The sequence below is a fragment of the Gavialis gangeticus genome, unplaced genomic scaffold (genome assembly GCF_001723915.1).
Source record: "Gavialis gangeticus isolate Ggan-Ray unplaced genomic scaffold, GavGan_comp1, whole genome shotgun sequence".
Taxonomy (NCBI): domain Eukaryota; kingdom Metazoa; phylum Chordata; order Crocodylia; family Gavialidae; genus Gavialis; species Gavialis gangeticus.
Window position 1 is genome coordinate 28,480,442 of NW_017728997.1, and position 19,124 is coordinate 28,499,565.

A 19,124-nucleotide genomic window follows, 5' to 3' on the forward strand; every position below is an offset into this window, starting at 1 on the left:
TTGTATTCTAACCCAGAGCACTTCAGAGTGCCCCTCCTCTGATTCTTTGCTAATTGACGAGGATGTGTATTCCTCCTTAATGTAGAGCACCACGCCCACACTTTTCCTCCCTGTCCTATCCCTCCTGTACAGCCTACAGCCCTTGATATTTACTACCCAGCATCAAATCTTTAGATTCAGATTTGGCTGAACTGGATTAGGGACAGTGATCTGAATCTATGAATTGAATCACTGTCCCTGATTCAGGCTGAATCTGAATTGAATATGGCCTGTGTCGCACACCCCTAGTATATAATAGTTATTAGTATCTTTTTTAGTGTATATATTGATTTTATGGTCTTTTCTCTCTTCCCTTTTCTCTCTGTGTAAATAAACTGTATATTGTTAACTACTGAGTGTTGCCTAATCAAAGGTTTTGAGGCTCCAGGTATCCTTCTGCAGGGAGAATCTCCACACTCTAGGAAGGAGAGCTCCAAGGCAGAAACCCCAGGGGTTCATAATTGGCTCCAGCTGGTGGGCAGCTCTGCCTCCCGGGTTACATTATGATTTTTTAGCCAGTCTCATGACTCTGTGGGACTGATTCATGAGTTGGTGTGAATGTTCATTCAAGACCATCCAAAGGCTCATTTCACATAAGGTTACCAGGGCCATAGATTTAGTTGAGATTGTATTTATGAACTGCTTATTTGCTGCAATCTAAGTGTGACAAGGAGACATCTTTTCAGTGAACTTTCTTGTTTGAAATCCTATATTTTCTGCTTTTGTTTCATGATACCAAAACACATTTTCAGGGTTTAATGGTGTCATTCTCTATAAATTGGGTGCTGCTGCAGATTACATTTGGAAATAAAAAGTGAATTTTGCAAGCTTTCTAAGTCTTGCATTCTAATTGGATGCAATACATAGTAGCTTCATCATGTGTGCAAAGTTGAATTAATAGTTCTACAATCTATTATTATTGTCCTTTCAGGGAAAAAAGTGAAAAGTCTTGCACGAATGCAGATAAGAAAAGAATTATTTTATGCACAATTCCTCTTCAATCTGACTTCTGTTATACAGTGATATTTGAACTCTTGGGCTTCTAAGAGAAAACACATGGTCAGCTGAAACATGAGAGGGTATTTAAAGCAATGTGTCTTTCAAGTCTGCAACCATCCCATATTGGCCTTGGAATCTACCAGTTCGCATAAGCTAAGCAGGGTTAGGCCTACTCTGTACTTGGCTGAAAAAACACCAAAGAAAGTTCAGATGCCACAGAAAGGTGTGCTGGTTACTGAGCCAATTGACTTCTCTAGGTCCATGCTAAATGAATACCCCCGCACAGTGATTAGGCCTGTACAAAGTGGCTAGTATTTGCTTTGGATTTGGCCGATTTGGGGGACAGTGATTTTATTCGGTGATTCGAATCACTGTCCTGAATTGATTCAGCCAAATCTGATTCTGAGATTCAGCTGTTGCTGAATCTCTGAATCAGCCAGGCCCACCCCCACCCACTCTTCCAGCCTAGCAATGGCTGCCCCAGCTCCCAGCTCTTTGGAAAAAAATAAGCGCAGGGTCACCAGCTGCTGCCGGGCAGAGGGGCAATCTCCACTGCCCCATACTGTGTGGGGGGCTCTGGATGAGCCCCCTGAATCCTCCCTCACTCCCCCAGCCCTGCCATGGGTGCCCCCCCTGGGCCAGCTCCAGCCCTTTAAGGAAAAAAAAAAAAAAGAGAAAAGCCCCTCACTCACGGCTCCTGCTGGCAGGGTGTGATCCCTGCTGCCTCCTGCTGCTCCACACCATGTGGGGGGCTCTGCATGTGCCCCCCAAACCCCTGAGGCTGCTGCAGGAGTGGTGAGTCTTGCAGCATTTCTCCGGTTTTTCTTTTCTTAAAGGGCCAGAGCTGACCTGGGCAGGGCACCCATGGAGGGGCTGGGAGAGTGGGGGGATTGGGGGGCTCATGCAGAGCCACCCACATGGTGTGGGGGGCAGCAGAGATCACCTCCCCACCCGGCAGCACCCAGTGAGCCCTGGGGTTTTTTTTTAAAGTACCGGGAGCTGAGGTGGTTGGAGCAGCCATGGGGGTTGGGCTGGGGGAGCAGACAGTGGATGGGGGCTGGCAGTGGATGGGGGCAGGTCCCGTCCCCCAATCTCCCCTCCTCCACCCCTACTTACCAGCTTGGAGTCTGGCTGCAGCTCCCTGCTGCAGCCACCAAGGACTGCCAGAATCATCAAAGCTCTCTGAATCTTTTCCAATGATTTGGAGAGCTTTGAATCAATTTGGACCTTTTAATTGGTCCCCTGATTTGATTCGGATTCAGAGATTTGGCCACCAAATCAGGCCAAATCTTCTTTGAATTGAATCACCACCCAAAGCTTCACACAGTCCTAATAGTGATTAATTTATGGAAGTGGCTCATTTGGAGGAGCCAAAACTATTTTTCCTAAGAGTAATGTCCTGGCTAAATTTCAGCTTAAGATAGCATGAGAGAAACTGATTTCTGTGCAAGTCTCCCACTTCCTTTAAGTTACATTTGTAGATATAGTTGCTTCAATGAATATGTAATTTTTCCCTCCACTTGAAATTCTCAATTTAGTATGGAGAGATATGGAAACTTCCTCCTCTGACATCAGAGAAGACTTTGATGAGGCCAAGTGCAAAACTGTTTTTCCTCTATGTCTTAGCTCTGATGAGCAAAAAAATTGTTTTCTTAATTGCATAAGATGTTATGGTATTTAATCCATAGGAAATATAGTGCATGTGGTTTTTTGAGGTTCTGCACAGCTCATTATAGTGATGCAATCTTTCTCTTTTTTTGACACCTAAGGTTTTTTAACTTCGCAAAGAGTTTTTATAGCATCAGCATGCCAGCTTTGCCAAACCTGTTGAATGCATCCCAATGCAATAACATCATGAACAACGGTTAGCCAGCCACAAAAGCTTGATGGCCTATGTGGAATCCTGTGTGATTGTTTGTCACCTTGTTTGTACCAAAAGAAGTTTCTGCTGATGGTATAAAGATGTTCATAAGATCTAATTTTGAATGTATTACAATGAAGCATGAGAGAACTTTCTGTTTCCATTTCAGTTAGCAATTTACAATCAATTCCACATTTGGCATGCAACCATACACTAGACTGTGTCACATAAAAAGGCTAATGAATGAAGTTCCATGTAGATTTAGTTGAGACAGATTATTCCATATAGCTATGTAGTGTAGCCTCAGGACACTGAAGGCAGTGAATAAATCCCTTTAAATTTATCTGGTTGGATTTAGATGTGTTTCTTTTATTGCAAAACTCAAGATTTTCATGCCCTTATTAGAATTTTACATTAAAATGCGATGCTTGCCAACATCCCACCCACGTCATACTACCATTCACGGAAGTCATCAGTTAGTTGGAAATGTGTGGTGACATGCATACTCTTGACTCCAAAAGTAGCACCCAAGTGTTTTTTAAACTCAGCTCATAATCTATAAATGCTATAGGGGAAAAAGAGAAAAGATAAAAAGGACTATTTTAAGATGCCATAAAATATTTAAAAAAACAATTTTAATGCCTTTTTTCTTTTTAGGAGAAAGCTAAAGAGTATTTATCCTTCTTCTTGTATGAGAGAAAAGGTAGGAGACCATCCAAACATATGGTTCAGTATTTTTATTGCTTTGTGGGAGCAGGGGGAGTGTCGGATTATGTTTATGTTCCAAGCCAGATTTGTCTACAAGTTTTGAGTCCTCTTGAATATTATATCAATTGACATATTTCTGGTTGGCTGATAGTTAAATCACATGCTATGCTGTGACTGCTAGTCATATGTCAGGGCAGTAACTATGATATTTGAAAGGACTTGATCTTAGTACTGCATAAAATACTGCATATATTCATGTGGCAAGTGAGATTATCTAAATAGCTAACACCACCTAATGAAGAGGAGACTTTCCTAGTTGTATATCAGATGTTCACAAGTCAATAGCATATTATCATGTGCTTTGATGCATGGACAGGAAACCAGACACGCAAAGTTTTGTTTTTTGATTCCCCTCCGCCCCCAAAAAGCCCTCTCTCTCTCTCACACGCACACACTCTCACACACACACAGTGGGAGAGAGGGAGAGAGAGTGTGTTTGGCATTCATTTCAAAATTACAAACCAAAGCAAGAGAAAGATGCCTCAAATCTGAGGTCTGTTACACTGACTAGTAACTAGGGGTGTGTGAAACAGGCCATATTTGATTCAGATTCGGCCCGAATCGGGGGCAGTGATTTGATTCGTTAATTCTGATCACTGTCCCTGATTTGATTTGGCTAAATCTGAAGATTCAATGCTGATTTGGCCATAGACACAGCTTTAAATGTTTTTTCTACATACTTTGAGGTACCAGCATGGCTCGTGAACACTGTGATGCTGAGGCAGATGGAGCGTGCCACAGGAGTGAGCGGGGCCCCCCACATGCTCGGCAGTGAACCCGGAAGTGGACTGGAAGTACTTCTGGTCCACTCCTGGATCTGCCACTGAGTGCACTGGGCCCCTCCCCCCCACCTCTGGCTTGGTGATTGGCCATGGGTGCCCCCTGCCCCAGATCCAGGAGGCACCGGTCACCGAGCCAGGAGGGGCACAGGGGGACCCCTTTGCATTCTCTGGTGGACCTGGAAGTGGACCAGAAGTGTTTCTGGTCCACTTCTGGGTCTGCTGCTGAGAGCACTGGGGAGTCCCCCATGCTCTTGTGGGATGCTGCATCTCCCCAGCATCTCAGCATTCATGAGCCGCCTGGTACCTTGAAGTATGTAGGAAAAGCATTTAAAGCTTTGTCTATGGCCGAATTGTGAAATCTTTCTGAATCTCTCCTAATCGCTTTGGAGGGTTCCAATTTGATTCGGAGAGATTAAAGGGTATCCTGATTTGATTCAGATTTGGAGATTTGGCCCCTGAATCGGGTCAAATCTCCGCTGAATCCAATCAGCGACTGAAGCTTTGCACAGCCCTAATAAAAATGAAAAGAAATTTATTTTTAAAAGCTTGGAAAGAATATATAAGAATATATAAATACTGGCATTCCGCCCACTTGGATGGGAACATGGGGTGGTGGGGGGGGGGGAGGGAGGGATTTATTTCTAAACAGATTATCCCATAACTGCTTACTGCAGGGTTTCTTGCCCCTTCCTTTGAGGCCTCATGTATCAGCTGCTGCCAGCAAAAGGGTACTGGAATAAATGGTCGGATCCAGTATGGTGAGTCCTACATTCCTAAAACTACTAAATCAGCTATCTACATGGAGCCACCAGATACAAACAGAACCATACTCTCTTCATTGAAATTCAACAGAGAAATTATTGAGATTACTGAGTTTTTGTTTACTATTAAATGCTTCCATGATACAAAGAAGATTGTTAAATATGGAGTTAAAAGACACATATACAAGCTATTGCAGCATTCTGATGCTGTCAGCCTTGCTCACTTGACTTTAAATCTGCTAGGAATGAAACCAATGGTCAACTACTGTTGCTAATTAGTGCAGACATCTTTAACTGGACTCCTAGCTCCCATCAGCATGTTTAATATGGCTGAGATAGTCATTATAAAAGTATTGCTTGTAATTCCCTTTCCTAAGTCTCTTTTGGAATAGGCATTACTTAGCATCCATTGGTTAAATCTGATCTAGTTACTAAGAGCCTCAAGAGGCTGTTATGACTTTCAGAGATTATACTGTAGAATGGGTAAAGCCTTGCTCCCTTTTTCTAGCCATACTCCCTTCACCAACTGCAAGGAAGTATAGGAGCAACTGAAGTAGCTCTGTGACACCCTGAGGATTCCTTACAGTGGGTGCATCTTCTCCTGTAGCTGGGTACACTAGCTTTATGCTGAGGAAGCAGCAGAAAGGCAGCTCGGGATTTGGTTTGCTACAAGTATTTTGAAAACACCAATTATACAATGCTCTCCTGCCTGTCCCTCTCCCTCCTCCTCTTACCCTTGCTCTGCCCTGGCACGTTCCATCCATGATGCAGCCTGGGGCACTAAGCATGGCACCAGCCCAACTCTGTAGCAGCAGCATACAACTCGCACAGCTGCTATGAGGCCAGGCTGGGGCTGTGCTCTGTTCCCCAGGATAGAACAGGAATGGAGTCTCCTGACAGAGCAGAGGCTGTGGGGAAGAGGTAGGGGTGGGATGGGGACAGAGACTGGGGAGGGAGGGGAGCAGAGGTTGGGGGCAGAGGGGAGCAGAAGCTGCAGGGGGTGGGGAAGGGGGAGCAGAGGCTGGAAGGGGAGCAGAGGGGGAAGAGGGAGATGCCTGCTCCTCCTGTCTGACCTCCCCACCTACCCCTCTGCAGCGGTGGGGGAGATGAATTATAGCTAATCCTCCAATAATTAGATTCCATACATGGAAAACTATAACACATTTATATTTGTTTCTATGTATAGAATCTAATAATTAGGGGTGAGGTGGGAGTGGGGGGGGATCATCTTAAATTCAAGGTCATCTTAGATTCTCGTAAATACAGTAATTGGGGACCAGTTTGGCAGTTGGTTGTGCCTGTCCCAAACTGCTGAAGTTCATAAGTATAAATGAGTATGGAATTCAGCTCAAAGAATTTAAGCCCCTTGTCTAAATGCAATGCAATAAGATATGATTTAACTCAAGTATGGGACCAGGTATAAAATGTACAGGCAAACAACTGTACAAATAAAATGCTCAATTCCATTCACAGGGGAAATTTCCTATGCAGTAGGGTGCAGGTACTCACTGCAAGTATTTATTTTCATAATTAAATGAGTAAAATCCCTGTTTTCCCTGTAAACTGCAATGTTATATTTGTATTCCTTACATTTATTTTTGCTGGGGCCTAATCCAGCAGTCCTTAGTGCACCAGAACTCTGCATTTGTATTGATGGTCATTTGGTATGAATAAACATTAGGATTCAGGTCCTTGTACTGTGTTCTTCCACTGGACCTGAGTTCTACTTTTATTGTTTTATTTATACCTAGTTTACATGCCTTGAATTAATATTTTTATTACAGAAGGAAAGTGCGAAAGCCAAATTAGTCTCATTCACAGTGGTTTGGCTAAAATGTTAACTTTCTCTGTAATAGAAATTACATCATGATTAAATTCAGGTATGGTTTTTGTCTCTACCTTAGCCCTGTTTATTAGTGAGTTTAGTGTGCAAGAGTCACATTTTTTCCCAGCTGATTTATTATTATTTATGGCACAGGTCTTCTGGGCTGTTTCTCTGTATGTGTGTGTAATTTAAGTATGCATGTATACACATGCATGCTTTGTATAATATAGAACATGCTGGTATGCAGTAATAAACAAGTTTTAAACAAGTTTTCTTGGCATGAATTTGGAATGTCAGCATTAGTCACGAGTACCAAAGTTAATTTTTGAAAATTATTTTTTGTATATTAACATAACAAGATGTACACATATTTAATATTATCTTTAGATGTACTCTGTAACACACACACACATCTATGTGTGCTCTTTTGTTGAGAAAAAAGAGAGATCTCTTTTTAACTTCAAACAAAGCCTTTTAGTTAAAATCTCATGTATAGCAGCTGTACCTGTCAATGTGCTCAGCCTCATCCAATCAGTGGCCTTTTTCCTGAGGAGCCCCTTCATGTTATTGATAGGCGTTAACATAGTTGAGGATAGAGAAGGCTAGGGATAAAATTCCACCACTAAGGGAGTTCCTGTGGTCCCATTAAAGGCCCCAGATCTGCGAACACTCGTGTGCATACTTAACTTTACTTCTGTGAGTAGCTCCCATCTTTCAAATGGAACTACTCAGGGTAGGAAAGCAGTACTTGCATGCATAAATGTTTGCAGATTCTGTTTCTATAGCCATTTCCCCACTGCCACCTGGTTTCTTATTGTCTTGTGTACACCACGTATTTGTGAGTAGTGTATAAAAAAGTAGGTTATATATCCTGTTTTTAGAGATGGAAAGAGATCTTAAAAACACTTCAAAACTATTTGTTTGGTCAGATGCTTATATACAGGTACAACAATATAGGTGTGTGTATGTACACACACACACAATACAACGCGTACAAAAAGAGGTGGGTGGACTCTTTCTAACTGATTCATTGGAGTAGTTTGAAATACAGCACATTATGATAAAATCAAACACTCATTTATATATACCAATTTTTATCTCTCTTTTTAGCAAAAATATTTTTAAGTAATGGTTTAACAAACATGCATATAGTGATTATAAACTTGTGGGGCAGTTGCGAAGTTTTCATTGATCTGTACATTATCTGCCTCTTGCAAGTAAACCTACTATCAATATTTCATCATAGTGCATGCAAACATAGTCCATGATTTAAAAATGTAAGGGGTGAAATTTTAAGCCCGTTAAATTCAACTGGAATTTTGCTTTAGACTTCCTGGGAACCAGGATTTCATCTAAAGTAATCTAAATATTTTAAAACTTTTTTCCAAATTTGAGTTGATGTCTAAAGGAAATCCGAACCTTACATTCTCTTGTGTTTTCTACCACAAGTGGTTTTGAGTGTCAATGTATTAGGTAATATGGTGCTAGGGTGGATGGACTGCCATTAAAAGATTTAAAAAATGAATTTTTTAATGCATCTTACGCACAAAGAGAAAAATGTGGCTTTTGCTTATTCCTTCTGTATCAACAATGAATTTAATTGTGTAATCCTAATTAAATGCTTTAGTTTAACGGTTGCTATTGTTTCATTAGTTATTTATTTAGGCAAATTTTGAGAAATGTTGCACATGCCTTTTGGGGTATTTTAAATAGAGAACCCTGCTTTAAAAGAAGTTTTAATCTTTATCACATCTGTGGTGGATTTACTACACTTCCTGTAAAACATTTTCTAAGGTAATGAGAATAACATTAACAAAGCCTACTTTTTATGTCAGTCAACATTACTTGATTCTTTTCCCTCTCATTCCATTAGCTTTTTTTCTCAGAAATATTTATACTTGCATGCATTTTTAGGAAGTAAACTAAACCAAGAAATATTTTAAAGTTGTACCAGTGAACTTACTTGGCTAGTAATGTAAACTGCAATATTTGTCAAATTGTTATCCAAGCATACATTTTAGTTTTTAGAGAGGTTTTGATATCACAGAAGAAAAAGTGTTTCCTTTTTGTAGCTCAGAAGTAGCAATAGGCTTTATATTCTGTATAAGAGTCTATCTTTTCCAGGAACATATAGACATATGGATAACATAGGTACACACTGGAGAATGAGTATAGGTGCAAGTAAATTAGTCATAAAAAGTATCTTCTTAAGCATATCTTTATACCTATTTAAAAGGATAGGATAGATTCTCTTTATATACCAGTTTACACATGTTGAAGTGGATTATTGCTGTGGTGGACTTGTTCAGAGTATATTCTTGTGATGACATGTCTTTTCTCCCATTACTTCCCCATCTGGAAATTCACTACATCCTCCCTTTTTCCCCCCATTGAGCAGCTCTCAAATGTGTCAGTAGGGGAGAATCTGCCTTTCCTCTCCCCCATTGAAATACCATGCTTCTGTTTAAATGATCTGTCCTTGAAACTGGGACCTTTCTTTTTCAATAACAGAATATTTCCTAAACAAAAAGTATAAAAAACACTATCAGATGAGAGTTAAATAGAAACATGCTCCTTAAAAGCAACCTCTCTGCACTTGTACTTTTCAGAGCAGTAAAGCCAGAGAAAGCCAAAGTAAAACAGAGTTCTGGGTTTCTATAGCTTATCTACAGTTTGGAAATGTTGGGATATGAATGAATGCATGTCAATACCTCTCAGGCTGCTATTTATTTTACTTATTAGACATAAAAGTTTGCACCATATGTCAATACAATGGTAAGTTTTGTTGTGGTTGCAAGAAGCTATGGGATTTGACCAATAACCCTGGTCTCGCTTTTTGGTCTGCTACACCTGGTACCTCCACTATGTTTTATGTTTTTCTCAAATGCTATGAATTCAGATAAAGGTATTTTATGCCTATATTTGAATGTCTGTTGGCTGACATTTTCTTTCTAGTTTTTACCAGATCATAGCCACTTGCAGTCATAGATTCATAGATGTTAGGGGCTGGAAGGGACCTTACAAGATCATCAGGTCCAGCTCCCACTACACTTGGGTAGGAAGATAAAAGCTATGGACTTGAACTTACAGCCTTTCCACCTGTAACTCAACAACCAAACCAGGGAGCCACACAACAAGGCCAAGTCATGAGTTTGTCACTTTGAGGAGTGTCTACCTATGGAAAGGAAAAAGAGGACCTAATTCTGGAAACACAACAATGCTTTTGCCTTTTCTACTATGAAAAATTCCATGGTTTTCAATGCTACCACTACTAGTAGCAATGTTAAGCATGCGTGTTTGCAAGATCCTGTCCCAAATTTAGCTAAGTTCTAAATTTGTTTCAGAACTTTGGGGAATAAAAGGAGTGAAGACAAGTTAGGAGAAAATAGCCCATAAAAATATAAGATGAAAAATAAAGTCACAAGAGGCCAGGGGGAGAAATACAAGGAGACACTGAAAAAATGTTGGGGGCAGGGAATGAAGAGAAATTATAAGGGGAAAAAAATTAAAATACAGTTGTATAAGGACTGCCCGCTTATGCCAGCTCTGCTTTTTGGGGAGGGTAATTTCCCTATCCTCTTCCTTTCAAATAGAAAAAGCATTTAACATATATTAATAATCTTTAAACAAAAAATGCACTTGATTGACAGGAAAAAATGTGTAACATCACCGTAGTTTTTTTTGTGAATTCTGAATCTGTGCCCCTTCACCCCCCCAAAAAACCATTCACAATGGGTGTATCTACACATGCAATTAATATTTTGAATTAAGGCCCTGATTCCTACATGGCAGGGAGACAGTTGCCCCTGTAGCCAGCACAGCTCTCCCCATACTGGGGCTTAGCCAGGTAGCAGTGCCTGGGCTGACCAGGAAAAAATTGCAGTCAGCATCTGCACATTACTGTGGCGCATTAGCTAATGCACCATTTATCTAGTACCTGAAAGAGTTTGGGACTAGCAAGTGGCACATTAGACTAATTTAATGTGTAGTAAGTCCCATGCATGTGTAGATGGTGACACCTTACTACACATTAGATTAATGCACAGTAAACTGTCTCATGTAGATGTGTCCACTGCTAACAAAACTTCTGTAAGACTCATCCAACTTTGGGCCTCAGATATTGGGGTATTTGAATAACTGCATGTCCCATTGGACTACTCTCAAGCATGAAGTTACTTGTCTGCTTATAAGCTCAGGCTTTTCACTGGGGCCTTCATGTGGACATGACATAGACACTTTAAGCATGTGCTCATCTTCACTTTCTGACCAGGGATGATTTTGTGAGTGGAGGCCTAAGACAGTATAGTGTAAGTGAGTCCAAGAAGTTAGAAATAAAAGAAGAGCACACAATTACCTAAAACACCTATGTTCACAGCAAAACTGGTAGGGTTCTGCCCATTGATTTCTGAACATGTCCTGAGATGTTTGAATTAGTTGGATGTAGTGTTCAAAGATCCCACATCAAAATTAAGCTGACAGGTAATGTCCCTGAACTGCGGATAAGAACTTGCTTCACTGTGTCAATAAAGAAGATTGGCAGCTCCTGCTCTAAGAAAAGTGGGTCATGAGAAAAGAAGAGGAAAAGAACAGAGCAGTGGTTTTATGGTTTAGTACAAGATGAGTATCTCATACATCTGGAGCAGCAAAGAAGAAGGCAAGGAGACTTGTGGGCAAATGGATAGTTACTCACCAGAGAAGAGAAGATGATATCTTTCTCAGACAGGCTCAAGGTAATTTGATGAGATACAAGAATTAATAAGTAGGCAAGAGCATAATAGTCAAAGTGAGAATGACTGCATTTTTCCTTTTCTTTTCCTTTTTTGTTCTGTTTTATATACATTTTTAGACATAGTTTATCAGCATAGTATCTGAATGCCTGCCAGTAGTGCATTATGTGATAAGTCTTTAACATCTGACACATTGTTTGCTTTCCCATCCTTTTCCCAGGAGGGGAGAAGTGTGCCTAGTGGAATGTTTTGTTTTGGTATTTGATACATGTTGCCATGTATTTGCTAAGGAAGGCAAGATCGAAGACATGCACCTTGCACTTGGAGTGGAAGGTGCTGAGATCTGAAATGGCTCTTGGTTCCTGTGGGAGTTCATTCCACAGTCCTGAGCTGGCTCCTACCAAAGCTGTCTCCCGCATGGAGACCTTTATCCTTACTGTAGAAAGTTCCACTCTGCCAGAAGAACAAAGACTCTGGTAGAATAAGTATTTTTTTTCCATGATAGTCTTCTGGAAGACATCAAAGAAATCAGTGCCCAATTCTTCTTCCAGCACTGCAAACCCTGAGGCATTTGTGCAAAGAAAACATCCCATTTCCCTGTTTCAGTTTTCTCAGGCACACCAGCTATTCTTAGATTTTCAATTTCTGGCTTTATTATCTACTTTGTCTATCTTGTACTGTAACACTTTATTTTCCTTGAGCACTGTATTAAACATGCCAACATGTCCAGCACAGCTAATTTGCAGACCAACAAACTTGTTTTCAGCACCTACTAATCTCTTAGAAAAAGACTCCGCTTTATTTTCAATAGCAGAGACAGTCTGTGAGGAGTCTAGTCTTTCATGCATCAAATCCTGTGCTGGAACATGACTTGTTTCAAATCTAATATACTGATCTCCCACACAGGACTTACAATAGTGGATACAATTCCCCCTGTAGGCTGCTGTGCTCCTTAGGTGGTGCTGGAAGTTTGTTTTTAAACACGATGGAAACAGAAGTCTTACCCTTTACTCTAGTGCCAGCTCTGGCAATTGCAAGAAAATTCCAAAAGAGAAGCACAATAATGAGATCAGAAAGCTGTGACTGCATACCTAACAATCCCCCACCATGGGTTGGCAGCAAGAATTGAAATTATTGCTAAAAACACAAGCTTTGACCTCTTGTGTTAAAAAAATAACTAGTAGTCATAGTAAATCTCTTACACAATTCAGTTAAATAACCACTGAAGGAAGCATGTAATACAAACTGAATAAAAAGTCAAATATATACAAGCTCTAGTTATTGTTTTCCAAGGTATTGTACGACAAGACATGGCCAATGTACATTTGAAGTTACATCTGTACATTTAAGGTATTATGCAAAGTGCATGCAATCAGAAAGGCCTAAGGGTTTGCTCACTTCCTCTTGAAGCTGGCTCAATGGGCAGACACAAGGGGAAGAGAAATCAAGCAAGCCAGAGAGAGTGACTCAATGAGGTGGACAGTAGCCCCCAATGGTTTTTCTGTATCTTTTTCTTAACATTGAGTGGATGAAATTAATGACCAGTGGGATCGTTACTGCCCATCAGGGGCAGGGACCACAGCCAGATCAAGGGTTCCATTGCATGTCTCTTTCATTGAGCCACCTTCTCTCTAGCTTGTTGCTGTTCTCCTGGCTTCACCTCCCTTCCTTTCTTGGCTGTCTTGTGGGTTAGCTTCAAGAAGAGAGATGGAAAGTGTTTAGACCAAAGCCCAGCCTCTGGTCTATTGGTTAGAGCACATTGGGAAATGGGAAATGTAAGTTAAAACTTCCTCTGGTTGACAGGAGCCTAGAATGTGGGTCTCCCGTGTACTGGGCATGTGCCCAAATCATTAGGTTAAGAGGTGAGAAGGCTGCCCTTCCCTTCCTTTGTAACAAATAGAAATTGCATTGAAATATCACACAACTATCAAAACTTACATTTATATGGCTATGTAACATGCCAGATAGGGTGAATAAAAGAGTAAAATAAGATTTCTCCCTAGGAGACTAACCCTTGCCTTTCCAAACACTTTCATTATTGCCTGGTGCTCTGCATGTTCTATTAGCATCCCTATTTCCCTCTTGGAAGAGTCAGAAAACTGCTTCTTCTTCCCACCAATCAAATAAGGGGCAAACACATGCTCTCACAAAGGCAGTGGCAATTGGGGAGGTGGAGAAGATGGCAGGAAAGCCCTGTTACTTGAGTTCAGACACAGGGTTGAACTCACCCCAAAGCACATGGAGCATTACAATGTAAGCCTTTGCAGGATGTTTGCATTGTGACACACATGACGAACTATGCACTTCCTGAGGGCAAATGAAGAGGAAGGCATTTAGCTACTCATTTTCAGTGATAGTGCTATCCTCTAGGCCAACTGTAGCCACTGGGTGTGTTGCAAGTGAATTATTTACTGAAACGAAATTTGATCATCAGGTCTGTAGAACATTTTAAATTCAGCTTTAACTGAGCCATTTTTTGATTCCCAGGTACCCATTTAAAGTGCTTTGCTTAAAGCAGCACTATTGAGTAAGTTCTTACTGAAGAGAGACAGGTGTTGGTAAGTGTTGTGCAGTCTTCAGGGTTGTACATGTAAAACATATCATGGGGTGGGGGGTGGGTAATTCTTTGAAGCAGATGTCCTACAGAATGGAATGGGATTGATATGTTCTGCTTCAGGTCAAAGCAGACTTACATTGATGGAAGCAGAGGTAGGTTCCAAGTAAGATGTTCCAGATCTCATAAGCTGTGGTTTATGAGACAGTCGAGACATATAAGATACTTTCAAGGTTTATTGAAGCAGGTTTGTTGGCAAGCAAACTACCTCATCAAATAGAAAATGTTTAAGGGTAGTGAGATGATCATGATAACTTTCTTATTTACTGTGGGCCCTATGTGAAAAAAATCCCTTGGTCATTCATGTCACATTATTTCAGGAGCTTTTCTTGTGGTTTCCAAATCAAAAGTATAGTCAGGCTCTGACTCTGAATCTCCCTTTCATTTTTTAAATGAATAATGAGGCTTTGAATAGAAGATCCAAAACAATGGAAATAGTTAATGAAAGGAGGGGAGCTTTATTGTGTCAGTGGATCATGTAACTTTGACTGGGTAGGGTTTTGCCAGTATAACACTGTCAGTATTCCAGGTAAGTCAGTTAAGAAGGAGTTATCAAAAGTAAGCAGTGAGCACTGGGTATCTGGCTACCACATTTTGTGGTACTCCTTTTTGTGTCACACACAAACATTTTGGACTTACCTACTTCACTTCTATTTTAACCAAATACATTGTGTTTTTAACTTATGGGACAAACTTATGGGACAGACTTTTTAAATCAAAACTTGACTTTACTCAACCTCTCAGCACACCTCTCCTGTGACATGATCTAATTCTGTCTGTTTGCCAGTAAATGAAAACATCTTGGGAATGCGGGATGGGCACAGGTACAAACTTTAAAAGCAAGGAGTGATCAAAGGCTGAAAGGGCTAACCACTGAACAATTTCTAATTAGCTTACAGCTAACTTACGCAGGGTGAACAGAATGATAAAGAGCAATTACTCTTATAGAGGCCACATAATAGAGACAAATGGCCTGTAAAACACAATACATGGGATAAGAGAATTTACAAATTGAGGAGGCCACAATAATTGGGTTATATTAAGCCATCAGTTTTTAAGTAGGATTTATATTTGGAATTAATGGGAAATTCTATTTAAAAGTCAAATAGCAAGACAGGCCCCATAGAAATTAGAGATGAAAAAGATCAGTAGCTTATTTAGTCATGAAAGCATATCTTTGGCAATATTGGGTTGTTTCCTCTGGCAGTATGGGGAAGCACCAGCTCTGCTGTAGTTAAAGGTGGCAACCACTTTCTGGTTAAAGGTTAAGTGCTCAAAATAGTCTAGAGCAGGAGCTGGCATGCTTCATAAACCACAGGCTGAAGCAACCTATCTCTAGTTCAGTGTGGGTTGGGGGTTGGGGGATGGCCTTCAAGATTGCATTGGTGGCAGGGAGCTATGCCTGCCCCCAAGCTGAGACCAGGCAGCTGGGAGCTGAGCCTGTGTCACTGCTGCTTTTCCCTGCCCCCTGCTCCCTGGCTGCAGTGTGGGCACAACTTCCAGGAGATTGGGAGCTGCAGTGCAGCTGGGCAGCTGGAAACTGTGTCCACGCTGGTGCCACTTCTTTCCCCCCCAACACTTCCCCACTTCCTCCATCTCCCAGCTGTAGTGAGGGCACAGTCCCAGCTCAGCTCTCCAGCCTGGTAGGAGACTGGGCAGCTTTTAGTTGTGCTCACACTGTAGCCGAGAGACAAGGGAGGTAAAGGGGGGAGTGGAGAAGAAATGGTGGCGATGAGGGCCATCCAGCTCCTGTAAAAACTGCAGGCTGTATGTTGCTGACCCGGTTCTAAGGGTTTTTTTTCCAGACTACTTTTAAATGAAATGTTCTGAGGCTACTTGCCTTCAGAAGCAATTGCACGGTGTAAAACAGAATGCAAGTTAGGGATATTGTTTAACCCTTTTATCACCTAATATATTAGAAAACTTTTTGCTGTGGTGGATTTCATTTATTTCCTGTCCCTATTTTAAAATGCTCCAAGTTCTCTTTCACTTTTGTATTTGTATTCTGTCCTTAGTGGTGTTTGCAAAGGGACCAACTAGGCCTTATTGGTGTTTGCAGCCATCCTAAATTAATACAGTCTGTAATGTTCCACTGATGTGCTATGTGTCTCCTACTGGAGATGGCCAATAAATATGTCAAATAAAATTGTGTCCAGTGGTGATCTCTTTAGCATATGAAGATGTATACAGAATATACTTGCTACCCATTCCATTTGTGCAGTCACAAAATGCTTACTACGTTATTTTTTCTTATTTCATTTTTGTAATTGAACTGGCACGTCCCATTATCTTGTTCTTTTTGGTAAAATGGTGAAAAAGCACAGTGAGTCAGAGTGGCATTGGAGGATGCAAGTATACTTAAGCAGAACAGTGAAAATACTTGTAACACAGCCTGGATTTCCACTATGTTCAGGGAACCAGGGACTTAACATAAACTCCACCTAGCACAGAATGTGGCTGCCAGGTTTCTTATGAAAAGGAGACGACAGGAACACATTTGTTTTGAAAAAGTTGTATTGGCTGCCAGTCAAATACCATACTGGTTTTAAAACTGCTTTCCTTGTTTGTTAGGTGTTACATGGACTTGATCTATCTCTTTGATTGTCTTTTTCTTTACATTTGTGGTCATTCTTTGAGATTTGTCTAAAACAGGGGTCAGCATCCTTGTAGAAGTGGCTGGCCAAAATGACACAGCTTGCTTCAAACATAGGAGGCAACAGGAGCATACCCATGTACTTGGCTGCTACTCCCCACCACCCATGCACTTTTGACCCAGCCACCAGTTCTCTTAGTGCTGCTACCAGCAGTTCCCCCAACTGCCAAATTGCTACTGATGTCCTTGTCTTGCAGGCCCGAAGAAATTATTTTGTAGGTCAGATCTGGCCTGTGGTCTGTAGGTTGGCAACCCTCAGTCTAAAAAGCCAGGGTTTTCACTTTACTCTCTGGTTCTTTTATAGAAGAAAGTTAAACTTGCTTCCGATTGGCACTCAAATCCTGACTCCACAAGTCACTCAAACTGGTTGTCTTTACAAGGGATTAGTCAGGTTGGTTTAAAGTTAGGCACACATGCATGTTCCTTGCTGGATTGTGTTTCAAAGTCATGTTGTTTGCAGTGGTTCTGGAATACACAAAATAAAAGGAGATTCAGACCTTTCCCTGTTTGAATGTTAAATCCAACTTCCTTTTCCCATTTACCTTTTCTGATATGTTCAGCTAAAGAAGGTTCCATAGGGTTTTTTCAGTCCTAAGCACCTGGAAATATTTTCCTTTATGACTGGTTGTAAAGTCCATTCTTGTCCTATGTAAAAGTTTTCACTTGAAATGTTTTTATTTTTATGCAGGAACTATCTGCTGGCAATTCAAATAGATTCTTGATGAATGTTTTGAGAGAAATATTCTTTGAAGCACTGAATTTCTGTCCTTTTTTTCTTTTTCTTAACAGAACCCCTGATCAGGTTATATTCCATGCTTTTTCATCTTCCTCTCCTCCTTTTATTTTTCCTTACTGAAACGTCTCAAAATTTCTCCAGCTTTGTAAAGAACACAGTATAGCAGGAAGAAGAAGGAAAAACATCCTATCCTGTAAAGTTTTGAAATTTTCTGAACTTTTATACTAAGTTAAAGTGGCAAACTTATAACATTTTAGAATTTCCTTTCCTTTTGTTCATCTCCAGAAAACATCTGATTCTTCCTGTAGGTTAATCTGGGTAGGGCTACATCTTTTTTTGGTTAAATTGGATAAGAATATATATTTTGGGAGATATTTCTCTGTGTTAACTTCCTTCTAAATGGCTGCTGCCAGGTATGTTTGCTCAGATCTCTGAGAGCTTGCCTCGGTTCTGTGAGCATTTCTTTTTCTCTTGCTTTGTTTTCCCTCCCCCAAACAGTTTGACCCCTTTCTCGCCATAGCCCCCCACTTTTCATTACTTTTTCTTGTTCCCCACCATTTCTCCTGCAGTAACCCTCTTCCCCCTCCACTCCCTTCCCTTCCCCTCCCCTTCCCTCTGGTTGCATTTTGTCTCCGCCCCCACTTCCTACTGTAGCTGCTCTGCTGCATTTTCTTTTCCCTTCTCTTCCCTGACATATTGATCACTTTTCTCTTCCCCTCCAGTGTTTATTTGTTTGTTTTCCAGCTTCTTTGTTCCCTTTTGCAGAGAGTTACCCTTCCCCCACCTCTCTGGTTCCTTGTAGGGCTAAACCTTTTTTTGCTAGGATAGCTGAAGGCAGCTCCCAGTGATCCTCTGCTGGGGCTTCTGCCCCTCTGGACCAGAACTTTGGTCTCCAGGTTCATGCCACTCCCTCCATTAGAGTGGAGGAGTATGGTGCTGCTATGGGGGGTGCTCATAGGCTGCAAACATGTCCTCTATGCTGCCCTAGTGAGTTCAGTTCCCATCATCTTCCTCAGCTCCTCTGCTTTAGTGCATGAGGTTGTGGTAGCAGGTGTGTCTGTCAGGGGTGTTTCTTGCCTCACAATACCCCTTGACACACCAGCTGTTGATGTAGTAGCCTTGAACATGCCTCTATTTCTCTCAGATGATGAACTCACTAACTGCCTGCACCCTTATGGCATGGTTACAGGGCTAATGTTTGGCAGCAAGGTCCCTGAACTCTGGCATGTCCTGTCCTTTAAAAGACAGCTGTTTATGCTTCTTAACAGGGAGGGTAGGGGTTTGCCCCAATCTATGTCCTTCCTGATTGATGGGAAGTATTATGAGGTCTACCTCACCATTGGAGCCACCTTGTGCTTT